Genomic DNA, 21921 nt, shown 5'->3' on the forward strand with positions numbered 1-21921 from the left:
GAAAACTAAATAAAATATGTTTCCCTTTAAAAAGGTTATGCTCAGTTCATGCTGGACTGTCTTTCCTATTGTAATAGTATATTGCTGATTAAAATTTGTCTCGTTCTTACCTTACACTTTAACTAGATTATTATTGATAGGCTCCTTATGGACTCTTCAAAGATCTTCAAACAGTTTTGGACAAACAGTCCAAATTTTCTGTTCTACTGCAATCCTTTTCTCCTTTCTCCTTTTCAAATAAGAGAGCATTATTCTTTTCTTACACTTTCAAAACATGATTGTATGGCAGGCTAAAATTTTAACTTCTTTTCTATGACTGCGAAAATAAATGATAGCCATCTTGTAGGCATAAGAGGCTATGTGCTTCTATTTCTGTATAGGCAAAACTTTCATTAAATGCTTCTACATGCTTTGAGAAAACTGAAACAAGATCACAATCTTTCATCATGAAAACTCAATATCACAGGTAGGCAAATCACTCTCATTTTATCAGTGTTTTGTATAAAGTATTTAAAGGTAAGATATTTTCATTTTCTTTGTTAAGAACTTTGTAAACTGAATGGAATTTGCTAAATTTTGTTTGTAGTGCTTTCCAAATATTCAGAAATATGAGTAAAGTTTAGTTTGTATTTGCATAAATTTGAGGCTGTTGCCAGTGATAGCAGTGTTTGGTATTTTCATGCTGACCTGCTGAGGCATAGTGGATGGAATATGACCTCCTAGGGTAAGAAATCCAGTGAGGATGAGGTGTGTGTGTGTGTGTGTGTGTGTGTGTGTGTGTGTGTGTATTCCAGTTTCAAAGTAAACACTACGAGAAATTTAAACAGGTTGCTGTGAAGAAAGTAATTATAGGTAGGTAGAATGCTACCTTTAAAAGAAAGAAATGAAAAGGTCTCTTTGAGATTATAACATTTGAGCTGAGTCCAAAATACGAAAAAATTAGTGACAAGCAGAGAACAAATCATGATGTGCCTTGTAGTCTAGGGTAATGAGTTTGGATGTTATTATAGGCATAATGAAAGGCTGCTGTAAATTTTTGAGCATTTGAGTGACATGTTCAAATTAACATTTAAAATATTTCACACTTGCAACTGGATAAGGAATAGACTATAAAAGGAGGCTATTGCAGATGAGAGATGAAGGTGCCTCTGGATGACAAAGGTGATCCAGAGGAGGTAGAAAAAAGTGCATAATCTCATAATGTAATATATTCAACAAAATAATAACAGAAAAGTCCCCAAATCTAGAGAAAGCTATGGCTATTCAGGTGCAGGAAGCCTATAGGACACCAAACAGACTTGACCAAAGTAGAACTATCCCATGACATATTATTAAAGCAACAAGCACAGAGAATAGAGAATGAATATTGAAGGCTGTGAGAGAGAAAAAACAAATAACATACAAAGGTAAACCTATCGAAATCACAGCGGATTTCTCAACGGAATCCTTAAAAGCAAGAAGAGCATAGAGTGAGGTATTCCGAGCACTAAATGAAAATAACTTCAACCCTAGGATACTCTACCCAGCAAAACTATCATTCAAAATAGATGGAGCAATAAAAGTCTTCCTTGATAAGCAGAAACTAAAACAACATATGAGCACCAAGCCACCATTACAAAAGATTCTTCAAGGAATTCTGAACACAGAAAATGAAAGCAAACAAACCACAAAAGGACAGGGAGAACCAAACCACAGGGGAGGAAAAGACAAGGAAGTAGAGAGTAACATTGTTTCAGCTGCACACAATCAAACCCTTAAACAAAACAACAACTAAATGACAGGAATCACCACATACATATCAATACTAACACTGAATGTGAATGGACTTAACTCCCCCATCAAAAGACACCATTTGGCAAACTGGATTAAAAAGGAAGATCCAACAATCTGTTATTTACAGGAGACCCACCTCATTGACAGAAACAAGCATTGGCTTAGGGTGAAAGGCTGGAAGAAGATTTACTGAGCCAATGGCCTCTGAAAACAGGCAGGAGTAGCAATACTTCTCTCAAACAAAGTAGACTTCAAACTTACATTGACCAAACGAGATAAAGAAGGACATTCCATACTAATAAAAGGGGAAATACACCAAAAGGAAATAACAATTATCAACCTACATGCACCCAATGTCAATGCACCCAATTTCATCAAACATACTCTGAAGGACCTAAAAGCATACATAGACTCCAACACAGTGGTAGTGGGAGACTTTAATACCCCCTATCACAAATAGATAGGTCATCCAAACAAAAAATCAATAAAGAAATTCTAGAAGTAAATCACACCATAGATCAAATGGACCTAGCTGATGTCTACAGAATATTTCATCCAACTTCTGCACAAGGTACATTCTTCTCAGCAGCCCATGGAACCGTCTCCAAAATTGATCATATCTTAGGGCACAAAGCAAGCCTCAGCAAATATAAGAAAATAGAAATAACCCCATGCATTCTATCTGATCACAATGCATTAAAACTAGAACTCAACAACAAAAGCAACAGTAGAAAACATGCAAACAGTTGGAAGCTGAACAACACATTGCTCAATGATCAATGGGTCATTGATGAAATAAAGGAGGAAATTGAAAGGTTCCTGGAAGTTAATGACAATGAAAACACAACCTATCAGAACCTATGGTACACAGAAAAGGCGGTCCTAAGAGGAAAGTTTATAGCCATGAGTGCATATATTAAAAGGTCAGAAAGATATCAACTCAATGATCTAATGCTACAGCTCAAACTCCTAGAAAAAACAAGAACAAGCAAATCCCAAAAAAGCAGAAGGAGAGAAATAATAAAAATAAGGGCCGAAATTAATGAAATAGAAACAAAAGTAAAACCATACAAAGAATCAATGAAACAAAAAGCTGGTTCTTTGAAAAAAATAAGTAAGATTGACAGACCCCTGGCAAACCTAGCTGAAATGAGGAGAGAAAAGACCCTAATCAGTAAAATCAGAAATGCAGAAGGGGAGATAACAACAAATGCCATGGAAATCCAGGAAATCATCAGAGACTACTTTGAGAACCTATATTCCAATAAATTTGAAAATCTTGAAGAAATGGACAGATTTCTAGATACTTATGGCCATCCAAAATTGAAGCAAGAGGATATTAATCACCTGAATAGATCTATAACACAAAATGAATTTGAAGCAGCAAGAAAGAGTCTCCCAAAAAAGAAAAGTCCAGGACCTGATGGATTCTCAGCTGAATTCTATCAGACCTTTAAAGAAGAACTAATACCAACCCTCCTTAAACTGTTCCATGAAATAGAAAGGGAAGGAACACTGCCTAACTTATTTTTTGAAGCCAGTATTACACTCATCCCCAAACCAGACAAAGACACCTCTAAAAAGGAGAACTATAGGCCAATCTCATTAATGAATATCAATGCAAAAATCCTCAATAAAATAATGGCAAACTGCATCCAACAATACATCAGAAAGATCATTCACCATGACCAAGTTGGCTTCATCCCAGGGTTGCAGGGGTAGTTCAACATAAGCAAATCAAAATGTAATACAGCACATTAATAGAAGCAAAGACAAAAACCACTTGATCATCTCAATAGATGCAGAAAAAGCCTTTGATAAGATCCAACACCACTTCGTGATCAAAGCTCTAAGAAAACTAGGAATAGAAGGAAAGTTACCTCAACATTGTAAAGGCTGTATATGACAAACCTATAGCAAACATCATACGTAATGGAGAAAAACTGAAACCATTTCCCCTAAAATCAGGAGCAAGACAAGTGTGCCCACTATCCCCACTCCTATTCAATATAGTACTGGAATTCCTAGCCAGAGCAATTGGCCAAGAAGAAGAAACAAAAAGAATACAAATAGGTAAAGAAACTGTCAAAATACCCCTATTTGCAGATGACATGATCCTATATCTTAAAGACCCAAAACAGTCTACCCAAAAACTCCTAGACACTATAAACAGCTATAGCAAGGTGGCAGGATACAAAATCAACTTACAAAAATTATTCGTTTTTCTGTATACCAATAATGAACAAACTGGGAAAGAATATGTGGAAGCAATTCCATTTACAACAGCCTCAAAAAAAAAATCAAATACCTAGGAGTCAACAAAGGATGTGAATGACTTCTACAAGAAGAACTATAAACCCCTGAAGAAAAAGATTGAGGAAGACTATAGAAGGTGGAAAGATCTCCTGTGCTCATGAATCAATGTAAAAAATGCCTATACTACCAAAAGAAATCTACATGTTTGATGCAATTCCCATCAAAATCCAAGTGACATTCATCACAGAGATTGAAAAATCTACCCTAAAGTTCATTTGGAAACACAAGAGACCGCGAAGAGCCAAGGCAATACTCAGCAAAAAGAGCAATGCTGGAGGTGTCACGATACCAGACTTCAAACTATATTACAAAGCAATAGCAATAGAAACAGCATGGTACTGGCACAAGAACAGACATGAAGACCAGTGGACCAGAATAGAGGACCCTTATATGAATACACACAGCTATGCCCACCTTATTTTTGACAAAGGAGCCAAAAAGACACGATGGAGAAAAGACAGCCTCTTCAACAAATGTTGCTGGGAAAAGTGCTTATCCGTCTGCAAGAAACTGAAACTAGATCCATGTTTATCACCCTATACTGGTATCAACTCCAAATGGATCAAGGACCTTAATATCAGACCCAAAACTCTGAAGTTAGTACAGGAAAGAGCAGGGAATACTCTGGAAGTAATAGGTATAGGTGAGGCCTTCCTCAATAGAACCCCAGCTGCTCAGCAACTAAGAGAAAGGATGGACAAATGGGACTTCATAAAATTAAAAAGCTTCTGCACAACAAAAGAAATGGTCTCTAAACTGAAGACACCACCCACAGAGTAGGAGAAAATATTTGCCAGCTATACATCAAAGGACTGATAACCAGAATATACAGGGAACTTAAAAAACTAAACTTTCCCAAGATCAATGAACCAATAAAGAAATGGACAACTGAACTAAACAGAACTTTCTCAAAAGAAGAGATTCAAATGGCTAAAAAACACTTGAAAAAATGTTCACCATCTCTAGCCACATAGGAAATGCAAATCAAAACCACACTAAGATTCCACCTTACCCCTGTTAGAACAGCCATCATCAAAAACACCAACAACAGGTGTTGGTATGGATGTGGGGAAAAAAGAACCCTCGTACACTGCTGGTGGCAATGCAAGCTAGTGCAACCACTCTGGAAAACAATATGGAGGCTTCTGGAAAATCTAAACATAGATCTACCATATGATCCAGCAATACCACTCTTGGGGATATACCCAAAGGAATGCGACTCAGGTTACTCCAGAGGTACCTGCACACCCATGTTTATTGCAGCACTATTCACAATAGCCAAGTTATGGAAACAGCCAAGATGCCTCACTACTGATGAACAGATTAAGAAAATGTGGTACTTATACACAATGGAGTTTTACTCAGCCATGAAGAAGAATGAAATCTTATCATTCTCAAGTAAATGGATGGAACTGGAGAACATCATTCTGAGTGAGGTTAGCCAGGCTCAGAAGACCAAAATTCATATGTTCTCCCTCATACGCGGACTTTAGATCTAGGGCAAAGGCAGTAATGTTGTTGGACTTGGGTCACATGACAAGAGGAGAGCACATACAGGAGGTATGGGGATAGGGAGAAAACCCATAACATGAAAGTGTTTGATGTTCCCACTACAGAGGAATCAATACAGAAACCTTAAAGCGACAGAGGTCAGCATGAGAAGGGGATCAGGAACCAGTGTAAAGATTAGTTAGAGATGAATCAATTTGGGTTGTAACACACTTGTGCATGGAAGCAATGCTAGGAATCTCTCTGTATAGCTGTCCTTGTCTCAACTAGCAAAAATGCTTTGTCTTTCTTATTATTGCTTATGTCTTCTCTTCAACAAAATTGGAGAAAAGGGCAGAACAGGTTGTGCCTGGAAGTGAGGGGGTGTGGGCAGGAATGGGAGGGGAAGGGGGGCCGGGAGAGAAATGGCCCAAACAATGTATGCACATATGAATAAAAAAATTACAGTTAACTATCAATATTTCCAAATACTGATGATTATTTAACAACTCAAAGCAATTTCTGTATCTATCAATAAGCCAATCAAAAATCCACTGCAGACATTTTCAACTCAGAACATGTTGTAGATAGTTCGTGATGGAAATATAGAAAAACCAGAATCCCTGCCTTCATAAAGCCTTGTGTATGTTGTAGCATTGGGGTTCTTGGGGACTAACAAATGAAGGGACAATTATAAATATATCCCAACAGTGTTATAGGCTCTACAGTAGAGTTAATGCAAAGTGCTGCTGGATCCCAGACTAAAGAGTGCCTAACATGGCCAGTCATACTGCTACATGCCTGTAAACCCAGGTACTCAGGAGGGAGAGATTGGTAGGATCATAGTTCAATGCCAGCTTACGCAAAAAAGTTTCCAAGACCCCCATTTCAACAAAGAAGATTGGTGTGGTGGTGCATGTCTGCAATCCCAGCTACATGGGAAGCATAAGTAGCAGGAACATGGTCAGAGGCCGGCCCTGGGAAAAAGCAAGACTGAGAAGTAGCTAAAAGCAAAAAGGGTTGGGCGAGTAGCTCAAGTGGTAGAGGGCCTGCCTCAAAAGCATGAGGCGCTGTGCAGCAAAAACAAAAAAAAGTGCCTAGCAGAGACATTGAAGTTCATTGGAATTCATTTGTGGGCCCATTTTAGTCTTGTGAGAAAAATACCTAAGAAGGGTGCACTGGAGTCAGTATTTTCTAAAAAGCTTCCAAGTTGCTTCTGTTTGAGACTGTAATCTAGCACCGTGATTCTCAAAACGTGGTTTCTGCATCAGAGTCATCTGGGAACTTCTTAGACCTGCAGATTCTCTGTCCCAGCCCAGCCCCTCCTGAAGCTGGGGCTTAGCAGTACGTATTTTGAAACAACATAAAGCTCCTTCTGATGCATGCTCAAGTTTGAGAACAACTGGCTTAAGTACTTAGTTGTAGAAACAAATCATAGCCCCCTGGGTAACTCTTAAAACAATTCTAACGCCAAGCCCTGCTCAGCTCCAGACCCACTAAATTAGAACCTTGCTTGGGGTGGGTACGTAGGAATCCATAGTTTAGAAACCACTCCCAGGTGATTCTAATCCAACTAGGTGGGAGAACCACATACTTCATGATTGTCAAGGAAGGATATTCAGGCATTAGGCATTACATGTATAACGGATGGAGTCATAAAGGACACACAGTATAAAAGAAGGTTAAATGTGTGTAACTTATGGTGGACAGGGAGTGGGAAAGCAACAAAAGAGAGCTTAGAGTGTAGGAGGGGGCAAAATCTCCTAGGTCCTCTCATATTGGGGGTCTTGAAACACTTCCATACACATCCTTTGGAAGCATCCTTTGGTAATCTCTTTCAATCTTCCACTCTCGGTTTTCATCTGACATAATGGTGGTGAAATCTGAAGCATCTGCAGTAAGTAACTCAGCCTTGCATCCATTATTTTGACAAAGTTTTGTTTGAAATTTTATTATAAATAGTTAAATTAGGAAATGTTTTGTATTTCACCTTACCAAATTAGCAGACAGTAATCCCCAAAGTTTTTACATTTGGGAAATTATTTAGTAAGAAACTTTTAGTGATGAGAGAGAGAGAGAGAGAGAGAGAGAGAGAGAGAGAGAGAGAGAGAGAGAGAGAGAGAGATTTTATCATATCATATTATGCTGTATTTTCCCAAGTTCTATTAATCAGTATTCTGCACTATCTTCTCCTTTGTACTACAGGTTACAATCTGAAACTTTCTTCTCTTCTTTTTCTGCCACTGTCCCATTCTTCCTTTTTCTTTTTAAAAGCGAATGATAATAACTATTACCATATACTTAATGTTTCATTTTTATTCCTAGAATTGCTCATTTGTAATCTTGTGATATTGTTACAGAAGCTATAGGGAATCAATACACAAGGTTGTACGTGCTTATTACAATGAACTAGAGAATTTTTTTGTCTTTTAAAAATTCTCTGAAGACCTTGGCTAAATATTAGCAATATATATTTCTTGAATAAGTTTTGTAACTCACTGTAAAACCCTACATGCTTTATGTTTTATTTGTGGGAAGAGTGTTGAATATGGATCCATTTTCTTTTAAGGTTATAGGGCTATCCAGCTCTTCTATTGACTTCAATTTTGATGAAGTATACTTTTTATGGAAACATGTTTTTATTTAAATTTATTGGAATAAAGTTCTCCCTCATAGTTTATTAGGCTTTCTTATTATTAATTATATCTGGAATTATGATACTTGTTATTACTCATATTTATGCTGTATTTGTTTTTGTTTGGTCCACTCTTACCAGAAAATTTTTAATTATTTTGGTCTTTTTCAATAGCCTTTGATCTTCTGTAATTATACCTTCACTTAGGTTATCTATTTTTGTGGTTTATCCTGTACTTTTTACCTTATTTGAGATGCTCTTATTTTTACCTTATTGCATTGGATGTTTAGCTCATCCGGTTTTAGTCAACTTTAGTGTAAACAATTTAAGTATTAACTTATCTGAAGTAACACTTATAACTATTCCACATTTTATATGTACTATATTATCTTCAATTGAAAATGTTTTGCAGTTTTCTATCTTTTGAATCATGATTTATTTTAGACTGTGTTATTATATTTCTAAATATAGCTTTTAAATGTATATCTGTATAATTGATTTCTAAAATCTCATTGTGGTCAGAATTGTGATGTGCATGATACTAATTTAAAAATATTTTTAAAACATGTCTATGGCCTAGTATGCAGTGAGTTTTCTCAACTACTCAATATGTGTTTGAAAAGAATGTTTGCTTACCAATAGTTGGCTTAGGTTTTATATATGCCTATTTACATCAAGTAATTTTTCCAAGAGTGTTTACATTTTCTATATTTGTACTTATTTTTCTGCTTATTCTGCACATTTCTGAGAAATCTGTTTTGATAAACACTCTCTATGACATATACTTGTCTTTTTCTTTGACTAGATCTATCCATTTTTGTTTCACACATATTAAGATGTTTTATTATGCACATAATAATTTCAGAGTACTACTCATAAATAGAAATTTTATTGTTCTGCAATAATTTCAAGAAATATTTATTTAATAATTTATTTTGCATAATACCAATAGAGGAAAACATTTTTGGAGTTAATTTTGTCCTTTATTTTCCTTTTATCCATCATTGAACTTTATGAATCTTGAAGTGTTAGATATTTCTTTCATAAAGCTCATATTGATAGATTGTTCCTTTTATAAATTGAATCAAACAGCCTGTGTCATTTAATTACAGTTCAGTCCATCTCTCTTCTTTGTGTATGAGATCTCACTTTTGAGATGCCTTCTTGCTTGCTGAACTACAATTCTCAGATATCCCTTCCATGAGGGTATTTTGATGATAAATCCTCCAATTTTTTAATCTAAAAATGAATATTTCACTCTTATTTTTGAAATGTAGCTTTGCAAAAGTACTAAGTTGGTGGTATTTTTCTTCATTACTTTGAAGATGTTACATCACCTTCTGCTGACATGTCATCCAAGAGGTTAATTCCAATTCTTCTATAGATAATGGCTTGTATTCTATTGCTACTTACAATATGGCTTTGCTTTTGAAGTTATGTAGTTTTACTGTGATGTGTCTAGGTTCAAAATTGTTTTTTAATTTAATTTTTTTTGCAGTGGCTGGGGATGAAACCTGGGGCTTATGCATGCTAGACATGCACTTTGCCATTCAGCTCTATCCACAGCTGATGAATTTAATTATATGTAACCTATGTGGGATTCGCTAGAATTCCTGAATTCTTCCACAATTTCTGAAACATTCTCAACCATTATATCTTCAAATTGCATCTTCCTTATGATTACTTTTATCTATATCTGACACTACAACTAGATGTACGTTCAACCTGATTATCATTCTTCTTCATATCTTTCCATTTTGCTTTCATGTTTCCTAGTTTTTAGTTTCTCTTAATTTCATTCTTGGTAATTTATTCAAATATATCTGCCTGTTTACTCCATTTCACGGTTACTCCATTTCTACTATCTAGTAGTAGTAGAAAATGGTAAGGAGAAGAACTACTCGATTGCTATAGTCACTGTCTTTAATCCTCTTCAACTCTCCAATTCCAATTTATGCAGACAAATAGCTATCTTTTAGTATCAATGTGCTCCTTGTGATAATTAGGTCATAATTATGCTAAAAATTCACCATTTACTTGAAATACAATTTAGTATTACACCCTGTATTTTATCAGGTAACTTTAATAGAAAGCCAATCTTTCTGGGCGCTGGTTGCTCATGCTTGTAATCCTAGCTTCTCAGGAGGCAGAGATTGGGTCACCTTTCAAAGCCAGCCCTAGGCAAATAGTTCCGGAGACCCTTATCTTGAAAATACCCAACACAAAACAGGGCTGGCAGAGTGGCTCAAGTGGAAGAGCCCCTGCCTGGCAAGCGTGAGGCCCTGAAAGTCAATCTCTATGACTGAGAGTAAGACATCAAAGATACTAACTTCCTCTCCAGTGCTAACTCTAGTGAGCATATATTACAAATCAAAAGTTAAGTTAGGGGTTTTTATGGAATTTCTGAACTTGAGAGACAAACGAATGAAATTTCCATGTGATTTTTTACTGTGTGTATAAACAGGATATAGGAATTTTCCTAAATATTCAAGTAATAAATCATCATCACTGAGTATAGGACGATTCTAGTTAGTAAATAGTTATATGAATGGAACAATTTCTTTTCTAAACAAAGGGTCATTCTGTTTTGAAGAATCATTCTTGGAGTTACAGATGCTTCGGTTTTTTTCATCTTCTATTTGCAAGTGTGTGTATGTTAAAAACAGTTATCATGAGGTGTAACCCCTGACACAGTTTTAAGTGTACTGTTTAAGTATAAATGTTACGTTCCACAGAAGATCCTTAGAACTTATCTACCTTGCATAACCAACACTGGTGAACAGCAACTTGCCATTTGAATGGTACTCACCCTGTTGTCTGTCTTTTCAGTTTCTAGGTGGGTAGATCATACAATTGCGGCAGCTAGGATGCAATTATTTGAACCCAAATGACTCAACTAAAACCCCCAAGCAACAAGTTAGTGGAAAGTAATAGTGTTGACATTCTATATTATTAACCTTGGAAAGTTTACGATAGTATTAGTCTTGTTTGAAATGATTAATATGAATTTAGTAAACCATGAATATAAGTTTGTTTTTATGGATTTGATAAAACCAATATGAATTTGATAACGTCATTATATAATGTTAATATTTTAACCTGGGATAGACATCAGAAAAGATTATAATATAGACACTGTTTTCCAATTACATTTTAATTTAACTTACTTGATATAAAATTTTTGCTTTAATAGCTTTAATGAAATATTTTTATGCATCTCTATGAAGAAATGATAAACAATAAACTTCTTATGAATTATTTCATGTTTCACCATTTATTATCTTCTGAATATAAATGTCTAGTCTTAATTCTAAGATTGAGATGGACAGGAGAACTAAAGCCTTAGTGCATAATATTATATCAAAATTTTGGAGACTAGGTAGCTAGTTGATATATAACTAACTTTGACAAGTGAGTTATTTTAATAGTCTTTTCATGAAGCTGTTTTGGAAAAACGAAATGCATTTTTCAAATTAAATGTATATAATGCTCTTAAGCTATCCTACATAAGTTTATAACCTTAGTTGGACTTCAGGGCAGGAAGTGTTTAGTGTAGTAGAAAGATAGCAGTTTGAACTAATTCATACTAAAATGCTCTTCTGAAAAACCAGCTTTGTTGAAATGTAATTCATATACTATGAAGTTCACCTATTTAAAGAATACCATCCAGTGGTGTTTAGTATATTTAGAGAGTTGTTCAATCATCACCACAATGTAATTTTGGAACATTTTCATCTTCCTAAAAATCAGTCTCATACCAATTAGCAATCACTTTCCATCCTTCTCCCAACTAATATAATTTTTGTTTCTATAGATTTTACTGTTTTGGAAATTTCATTTAAGTTAAACTATGTATTTTGTTCATTTGTTCATCAGTTGATGGACATTCAAATTGTTTCAGCTTTTTGACTATTAGAAATAATGCAGAATATTAATGACAGTCGTGTATTTTTTTCATGGGTAATTTAAGAGCTTTATATACCACTCAATATTAATTGTAAAAATAAACATGTATTTTTGTGGGTATGTTTTTATTTATCTTGTATAGATATTTAGAATTTCTGGGTCATATGGAAATTCTATGTTTAATTTTTTTTGAGGAACTCTCATACATTTCAAAAGATGTTGCACTATTTTACATTTCCAAAAGCAATGTATGAGTGTTCTAATTTTCCCACATCCTTGCCAACACTAGTCATCTGTCTTTTGGGTAACAGTCATTACAGTGGCTATTAAATTGTATTTTTTGTGTTTTTTCCTTATTGTGGTTTTGATTTGCATTTCCCTAATGACTAATAATGTTGTATATGTTGCATACTTATTTATCATATATATACATATATAGTAAGCTATATATACATATATATCTTGTATGAAATGTTAAAATATTTTTCCGTTTATAAATTGAGTCTTATTATTGTGAGTGTTCTCACAATAATAAGACTCAGTATGCTATATGCAAATCCTTTCATATATAAATTTAAAAAATGTTTTTCTCAATCTGTGTTTTGCCTTTTCATCTTTGTAACACTATATAGTGTAATGCTAGCTGTTACATTTAGATCTATTATGAATTTTGAGTTAATGTTGGTTTGTGGTATAAGGTAAGAGTTGAGGATCATGTTTTATGTTTATTTGCTTATTCTGTTGTTGTAGCACTAATTGTTGTTCTAGCACTATCTTTCATTATTTTACCTTCAGATATTCATTAAAAATCAGCTGATATATATTGTGGATCTATTTCTCCACTCTGTTCTATTTTGTCGCTCTTTATACCAATATAATACAGTCTTGAATGTAGCTTTGTTATAAGTCTTGAAATTTGTTGGTTTAAGGCTTATGAGTTTGTTCTTTGTCCTAAAGTGTTTTGTCCCTTATAGATCCATACAGTTTCCACATACATTTTAGTATAATCTTGTCAATTTCAACAAAATAAGCTGCTAGCATTTTCAGTTGGATTGTATTAGATCCGTAGATAAATTTAGGAATAAATGATATCATACCAATATCAAGTCTTCTAGTGAATGTGGCATATTTCTCTACCTAGTTTTTCTTTTATTTAACTCACTAATGTTTTATAACTTCTGTATAAAAAATTAGAATTACCTTGTCAATTTATAGTTTTAAAGTCCGATTTTCTGGTTGTTTGCTTCCATAAATTAATTTGAAGAGGAATAGGTATCTCAATAATACTGAATATTCCAACCAAGAAATCATATATCTCTCAAATCAATTGAGATCATCTTTAACTCTTCATAAGAATCTTATTTAGTTCTCAGTGCATGTATCTTATCACATTTATCCCAATGTATTTCTATTTCTCTTTTTGCTATCTTTTTTGGTGGGACTGGAGTTTGAACTCAGGGCTTTACACTTGCAAAACAAGTATTCTACCACTCGAGCTACCCCTCTAGTCCATTTTGCTCTGGTTATTTTGGAGATGGGGGTCTCAGGAATTATTTCCCCGGGCTGGCCTCAAACCACAGTTCACCTTATCTCAGCCTGCCAAGTAACTAGAATTACAGGCATGAGACGCCAGTGCCTGGCGTCTGGTTTTTGATGTTGTTATAAATGGCATTTTTAAATTTTCAACTTCCAGATTATTAGATGCAGATGTATAGAAATACAAGTAATTTTTGCACATGGACCTGATATATTACCTATTGTTATTATATTATCACAAATTTAATGGTTTAACACAACACAAATTTTATTACTTTATATTTTAAATTTTATTACTTTATATTTATGGAAGTCAGAAATCTGAAATGGGTTTCAGTTGGCTAAACTCAAATTGTCAACAGGGACATGTTCTTTCTATATGTGCTAGGAAAGAATCATTTTTATTTCATTTTCCAGTTTCTACAGTCTACCTGCATTCTTTCACTTGTGACCCTATTTCTCTGTCTTCAATACAGCAACATCAGGCTGAGTCTTCTCTATTGCTGCCATCTCAGGGGTTATCTGTTCTTCTTTCCTCTTCTACCTTTATATAACCTTGTAATTACATTGGGCCTACTCAGTTAATCCTCGATAATCTCCCACTTGTAAATTCAGCATATTAGCAATATTAGTCGCATTAATTAATACCCTTCTGTGATAAAACCTGGTATATCAAAGGGTCTGAGTATTAAAACATAGACAAATTTTTTGAGACAGGGTCTTGCTAAGTAGCCCAGGCTGGCTGGTCTTGAACTCGGCCTCCCAAGTGCTGAATTACAAGCATGTGCCACCATACCCTGTGGACAAAGACTTCTCTGAATAGTAGCTATTTTCTGCCTACCATACCTTGAGTTGGGTAAATATGATCTCCAGAGTTGTCTCATTATATTATTTAAACTGCAAATTTTAATAAAAATTATGAGACATGTAAGAAACAGGTATAACATGTATGGCTTATATGCAGGAAAAATACCACAATCAATAGAAACTGTCCTTATGGAAGCATAGGCTTTGAACTTACCAGACAAAGAATTTAAATCAGCTATTTAAAAATATGCTTAACTAAAGAATTAAAGGAGAGTATGAGAACTATGCCTTTGAAAGTAAAGAATATCAAAAAGATATATAGCTTATTTTTAAAAGAGCTGAAATTAGGAAGTTGAGAATTACAACTGAAGTGAAAAATTGTGCAAAGTGGTTCAACAGCAGATTTGAATTTGTAGGAAAAAATAGCAAGATGCAGATAGGTTAATTGATATACAATATGAGGCAATACAGAAAATGAAAAATAGAGTCACATGCAACTATCAGACAGCATAAGAGTACCACATGCATATGCATAATGAGATTCCAGGAGAGTACAAAGGATAGGTAGACAGAAAGAATATTTGAAGAAATAGTGACCCAAATTCTGAAATCTGATGAGGAATATTAATTTAGACCTCCCAAAAGGTCAACAAACTCCAATTAAAATAAAGCATAGATCCACACCTGGGCACATCATAGTTGAACTATTAAAAGACAAAGGCAGGAAAGGCTGTATGGAGGAGGGTTGGAGAAAGAGAGATTGGATTTGATCATTGTATGCTATGTGCAAGTGTGGAAAACCACACTGAGCCCCATTAATAAGTATAGTTAACACATGTAAATCAACAATGAAAATGGTAAAAGTGAAAGAAAAAATTCTTGAAAGCAGCAAAAGAAGTAACTCATCATATACAAGGTATTCTCAATAAAATAATTGCTGACTTATCAGAGACCATGGAGACATATTCAAAATGATGTAAGAAAAAAAAAGGCTGTCAAACAAGAATCTGTATGGGGAAAAAATCTATCTTCCAAAAGTAAAAAAATAATTAGGATTATATCTGATAAACATAAATTCAGATCATATGTCACTGGAAGATCATCTTTACAAGAAATACAGAAAGGGCTGGGCATGGAAGACTGAAGCAAAGATCCAGTCTCTTAAAAACAAATAAATAAATAAATAAATAAATAAATAACCCAGCTACTTGGGATCACAGGAAGATTAGGAAGATAGTGGTTAGAGGCAAGCCCTGGCAAAAAGTTAGCAAGAACTCCAGCTCAAAAAATAAACTGAATGTGGTGATACATGTCTCTAACCCCAGCTATTCAGGAGGCATAGGTATGAGGATCTCAGTCTAAGGCCAGTCCTGGGCAAAACCAGGAGACCCTATCCAAAAAATAACTAAAGCAAAAAAGGGCCAGAGGTGTGGCTCAAGTGATAGAGCGCCTGCCTAGTAAGTGTGAGGCCCTGAGTCCAAACCTCAGTACCATTAAAAGAAAAGAAATAAAAGGGAGTCCTTCGTGTGGAAATGAAATTAAACTAGACAATTACTGAACTCACATGAATAAAGATTAAATGAAGAAATAAAGGTGCATACATAGGTAAATATAACAATCAGTACAAATGTACTTTTAAAATGTTTTCTTCTAATTTAAAAGGAACCATATAAACTCACATTTATAAAACTGTGTTAATGGATATAAAATGTGTAAAGATGTAATTTGTATAGCTACACTATTGAAAAGAAGGGGAAGAGAATGGAGATGTAATAGGGATACATATGTTATTGAAATTAAATTAATATTAATTCAAACAATTAGTGGTAAGAACACAACAAAAGAATCACAATGACATTATATATATATTTCTTTGTTGAAAAAAGGCAATAATAATAGAAGACTGGGAGATAGTTAAAAGCATAAGAAATTCAGAAAACAAGTAATAAAATGTCAGAGGTATATAGAATGTCAAATGTAAATACTAAAAGTAATCAGAAAATGTAAATATATTAAACAATTCTCCATCAAAAGATGGAGGCAAACTATTTTAAAATGAAACTGTATACTCTCAACTATATACTATCTATAAGAGATACTCTTTATTATTTTTTTGACAGTACTGAGGTTTGAACTCAGTAAGTTGCACTTTCTAGACAGGTGCTCTACACTTTAAATACACTCCCAGCTCTTTTCTGCTTTAGTTATTTGCAGTTCTTTATAGAACTGTCTGTTCAATTCATTTGCCCCTTTATTGGTTGGATTATTTGATCATTTTGATGCTTGATTTTTTTGAGTTATTTGTATAATATGCCAAATGTACTGCACGTTTTTAGATTACAAATACATAAACTGAATGTAAAATTTTAAGACCATGGATACAATTTAGTTTATCATATCTATATTTATTCTAATCTTTCTGCTATTAAAATCCACATATCCATTAAGAAAGCAGTTCAAATGTCCCAAGAATTTGGAATTTTTGTCTTAGACACTTGAAGTTAAACATAAAACCTATAGTCTGGGCTATGATGCAAGATACAGAGCTGCAGAAATCCCAGGGATTTTGCATTCAGTTTAGAAATTGTACCTACTTCAGCATTATTGTCAGATACAAATTGTAAGAAAGCACATTGTAAATCCTGTAGTGCTCTGAACTTCAACGTAATCAAGTGTTACAGAAATCCCTTCTTTAATCAAAGTGACTAGATCTACTTGATAAAGGAAGAAAGTAGAAAATTTGTTAAGGAAAATAAATGTTAAAGATGTATCAATGCACAGTTTCTATGTGTGACAATAACATTTTTAATTCTAAGAGTGTCTGAGCAATTTTTTGCTTGAAATTCATTGATTGCTTAGATTATTTGTATCATATGTGGTGATACTAACAACAACAAAGATGATGATGTTTGTATTTCCAAAGCCTATAGCACCCCTGATTTATTTTACCAGATGTTCCTGATAGCCGTGCCATACTCTTAAGTGTTAAACAAGTGCATGTCTGGGACCAAAGTGTTCCATTGCCATGGTTTCAGTGGATTTCATGAACTGTTGCTTAGCAATCACACCCGTCACCCAGCTATTTTCTCCTTGCACTGTCTTCACATTATGTCCCCAGTAAAATGTAGCTGAGCCTCTGGTAATGGAAAACACTAGTCTCTAAACAACGTTTAATTCTCCCACTTTTGGCTGTTTTCTTTTTTAAAAAATCAGAATGCTAGATGTCAGAAAGCTTTATAGTATAGTAGTAAAAATAGAATCTGTGGAGCCAAGCAGACCTGTATTCACATTCTGGGCTTGTCAACTTATTAGCTGTTTGACCTTTAGTCAATCACTTAATCTCTCAGTGTCTCATATTCCTCATCTGTAAAACATGATCATCACACTCATCTCATATGTGTATTGTGAGGATTAAATCAGATAACACAACCAAAATGCACCTGGCACTTCATAAGGGCCCAATAATTGTTACTGACATCATTAACAGATAAAGCAGAGGTGGCAAAAATACACCTTCCTAATGCACCTCTTTCTGTACCAAAGTTATTTAATGAGCTGGTGGAAATTTTAAATGCCACATGAATTATTAGAATTGAATTACCTGGTTTTGATAACTGGCATAAAGCTATGATACAGTTATGTATTTACAATCAGCTTGCAATCAGTGAAACACTGATCAAAATATATCTCATGATGGGTCAGATGCCAGTTCCATGGGTCTAAATGTCTTTAGTCCCTAAAGAAGTGATATCATGCTGTATGATTTTTAAATTTTATTTCTTATAGTTTCTGTTCCTAATAGATACCTGTCAGTGATTATCTGAGCAGTGCTAATAAAATAACGTCACACTTAATGTCTCCACCCTACTTAACAACGCCAGCAGTTAATGTGCTCATTTCTGTTGCATATGCATCCATAGGAAAAAATGGTTACTTCCTACTCCCTTTGAAGGAGGGTGAGTTTTACCAACTGGAGGAGATTTTTTTTCCCCTAAGTGCTGTCTTTAGCAATGATACCACTTCTGGGCATATACCTGAAGGAATGTAAGCCAGTGTACGATAGAGCCACTTGCACACCCATGTTTATTGCAGTGCTATTCACAATAGCCAAGCTTTGGAAGCAGCCCAGATGCCCACAACTGATGAATGGATTAAGAAAATGTGGCATATATACACAATGGAGTTTTATTCAGCCATAAAGAAGAAAGAACTTATCTTGTTTGCAGGTAAATGGATGGAAGTGGAGATCACGTTAACGAAGTAAGCCAGACTCAAGAAGACAAAGGTTGCATGTTTTTCCTTGTATGTGGAAGGTATAATAAATATACATACAAATACATATATGATTTTATATGCATACTTATCTATACCTATATATCTATCTCTATATATGCGTGAGAGAACACAATTTTATTGGTGGGTCTGAGGGGACTATGGGGAGGTGGGAGAGGAAAAGAGAATGAATAATATTGAAATGCAATGCATCTGTGAATGAAAATAGTGTAATATAATACACTGTAAACTGTTAAGTAATAGGGGAGCAGGGCAATAGAGAAAGAGAAAGTAATAGAAGTATGATTAAAGCACAATATATACATGTTTGAAATACCAAGGTGAAACTCCCTTGAACAATCAGCATACACTTAAAAAATGAAGGACAGGAAAGTTAAACAGGTCCTGTCAGGGGATGAGTAACAGTGGGAGGGGAGAGGGCTAACAGAGAGGGTGAAGGCAGGTGAATATGGTGGATGTATTTTGTATTTGTATATGAAAATAGAACAGTTAACATTGTCAAAAATGTTCTAAGAAGGGGAAGGGAAGATGAGGGAGAAAAATAGAGGGGGTCAGTCTAATTTTAGTGTATCGCAAACACATATGTAAATGTCACAATTTATCTCCCTGTATAACTATTATATATAAAAAGTTCAGATTTCAAAAAAAGAATATGTAATTATCTTTTACAGCGTTCAGGAATGGTCAGGATGATCAGATTTAGCCTTAGAAGCTGGGAGATGCCTATACTGTCTTGAAAATTGTTCTTTTGTGGGAGGGGTACAGTGGGTACTGATAATCAAGTAGGAGAAGATCCAGGAAAATTTATAAGCTGCTTAGGAGAGTTAGAGAAATAAAGACAGAAGAAAATCTGTTGACTAGAGACGGAAAACTGTGAGAGAGGAGATGTGGCCAGTGAAGGTTTTTCTAGTGAAACCACTCGGATAAACTTCATCTACTCTCTGAAATCTCTCACTGCTTTGGTGTGGATGGATTCTTTATGGAAAGTCTGAAAATATCCTGATTCTTGTTTCAGATTTGGAGTTGGGGTAAAAACAAGCGTTTTCACGTCTAGACAGCAGACTTGGAGTTTACATTTAATCTATACCAATGATCTTTTATGAATGATGGGGCAAGCATGCTCATGGAAAGACCTAGTGATCACAATTCACGGGTTTATTATGCTCCAGATAGAGACTTACAGTCTAAGTAAGCATGTGGGAGGCCTGAAGCAGTCCCCTGAGTCATCTCATATTTGAAATATTTCTAGTCAGAGTCCCTGAGCGCCTAGGGTTTCTCCACAATAACTGGCCTCCTAAAGGAATGTTTAGGTTTCCTGTATTACCACAGATGCTGACTAGAAGTGGTACTGTTATATCTGCTGTCACTCACACTAGTGCTGGGGCATGTTTTTAGAGCTCTGTAAGAGACAACTGGAGACTTCCCAGTCAGTAAGATACAGGTACTTTTCTTAACAATAAAATTCCAAAATATATATGATATGGCCAGAAATAATTTATACTCACCCCTTTTCACCTTTTAAAAATTATTTTTCAGCATTAATGGATAATTTTGTTACTTTTTCTCTGAAACTATGAGTTTTTGATTCCTTTTGATCATTTTGACTATAGTAATGGGTGTTTTTTTTAAATCACTTTTCTCTCCCAAATTGTGGAACATCAGAATCAAGGGAAGCTAGTCTTGGTACTCCTTAAGGATGGCCTTGCATATTTTAATATCGATTTCAATGTTCATACATTATTTCAAAATTTGAACATTTTATTTTTGGTAGGACTGGGTTTTCAACTCAGGGCTTCTCACTTGTAAAACAGGCACTCTGCTGCTTGAGCCATACCTCCAGTTCTGAACTTTTTTTTTATTTTATTTTAATATATTTCTAGGAAGTTGCATTTGCATTGCTTTTTAATTAATTGTTAAAATTATTCCTGTATGTAGACAAACTGTTTGAAAAACAGAAGGTTGACAAGCAGAAGAGTGATTAAGGTGACTAATCTCTAAGTCTCCACTCTTGGAAAAAGAGAACTTGTTGTCTCATCACCTTAAAAGGTGATACGCATGAAAAGTGAGAGATGAACTCTAAGCTTCCGTGTATTTGTTTCTCAGTGTCTGGCTTATATCAGTTAACATAATGTCCTCCAGTTCCATATATTGTGCCACCAATGACAGTTTATATCATTAGCTCATTTTCAAAAGTGATGTGCTATGTGCTGTTGGAGAATGTGTTCTCATGTAAATTTCTTGTCTGTGCATATACCCAATGGTCAGACCCTTCCATAAAGGGGTGCCCTTCAAGATAGACCCATGTGTGAGGCTAAAACTAGTCCAAATGGATTCAGTCGTGAAGTTTTTAGTAAGCAGAGCAAGGTAGTAGCAAGAAGCTAAACTGAGCCCAGGATTTAAAGCTGTGAATTGAGAGAAAATTGAGATATAAATCAATGTGGAGTGGTGCAACTTAAAAGGAGTTGGGCACTGTGAGGGAGGACAATAACAGAATGATTGAAGGAAGTATGAAATACAGAATTTGGGAAAGATTTAGACAGCTTTGATCCAATGACATCTCTATTTGACCTCTTGTCCCTCAAACTCAAATACAGGCTCTTCTTCCTTTGTTGATCCTTACTTTCACTGTATATATTACTAACTACATTGTGGTAGGCCATTCAGGGAGTCAGGAGCATGGTTAATGTGGCGTTTGGTTGCTTATAAAAATATTATTTAATATCCTCCATACTCCATTAGATCTGCAGCTAGCCTTTGGGGGAATTTGGAGTTTTAGTAAGCCTAAAATGGTAGTGCTGGTCCCATTTCCCAAATACTGAAGCAGGTGAAAGATCCTCTCTTGATACTGATGAGGAGAGATCAGGGGAGTATGTGGTTGAATTCTTCTATTTCAGAAATCAGGAAAGTGCCATGTGAATTCAATGAAGGGAGGTGCCCAATCTGCTCCCATATTTATGACTTGTCATGCTGGTTATAGATTTCTGTGTCCTCTTTTAACTTGAAAGGATGGAGTGGGCAGAACATGTTCCAATTTCCTAGTACTGAAGGAATAAACTCCTAATCCAGTTTATGCTTTCCAGATTTTTAAAATTAAATAATTCTTCTATAGCTATAGATAATTATTTAACTGAAACACAGCATGCATAATTTCACAAAATAAATTAAAT

Source organism: Castor canadensis, chromosome X, assembly GCF_047511655.1.
Source record: "Castor canadensis chromosome X, mCasCan1.hap1v2, whole genome shotgun sequence".
Classification (NCBI taxonomy): domain Eukaryota; kingdom Metazoa; phylum Chordata; class Mammalia; order Rodentia; family Castoridae; genus Castor; species Castor canadensis.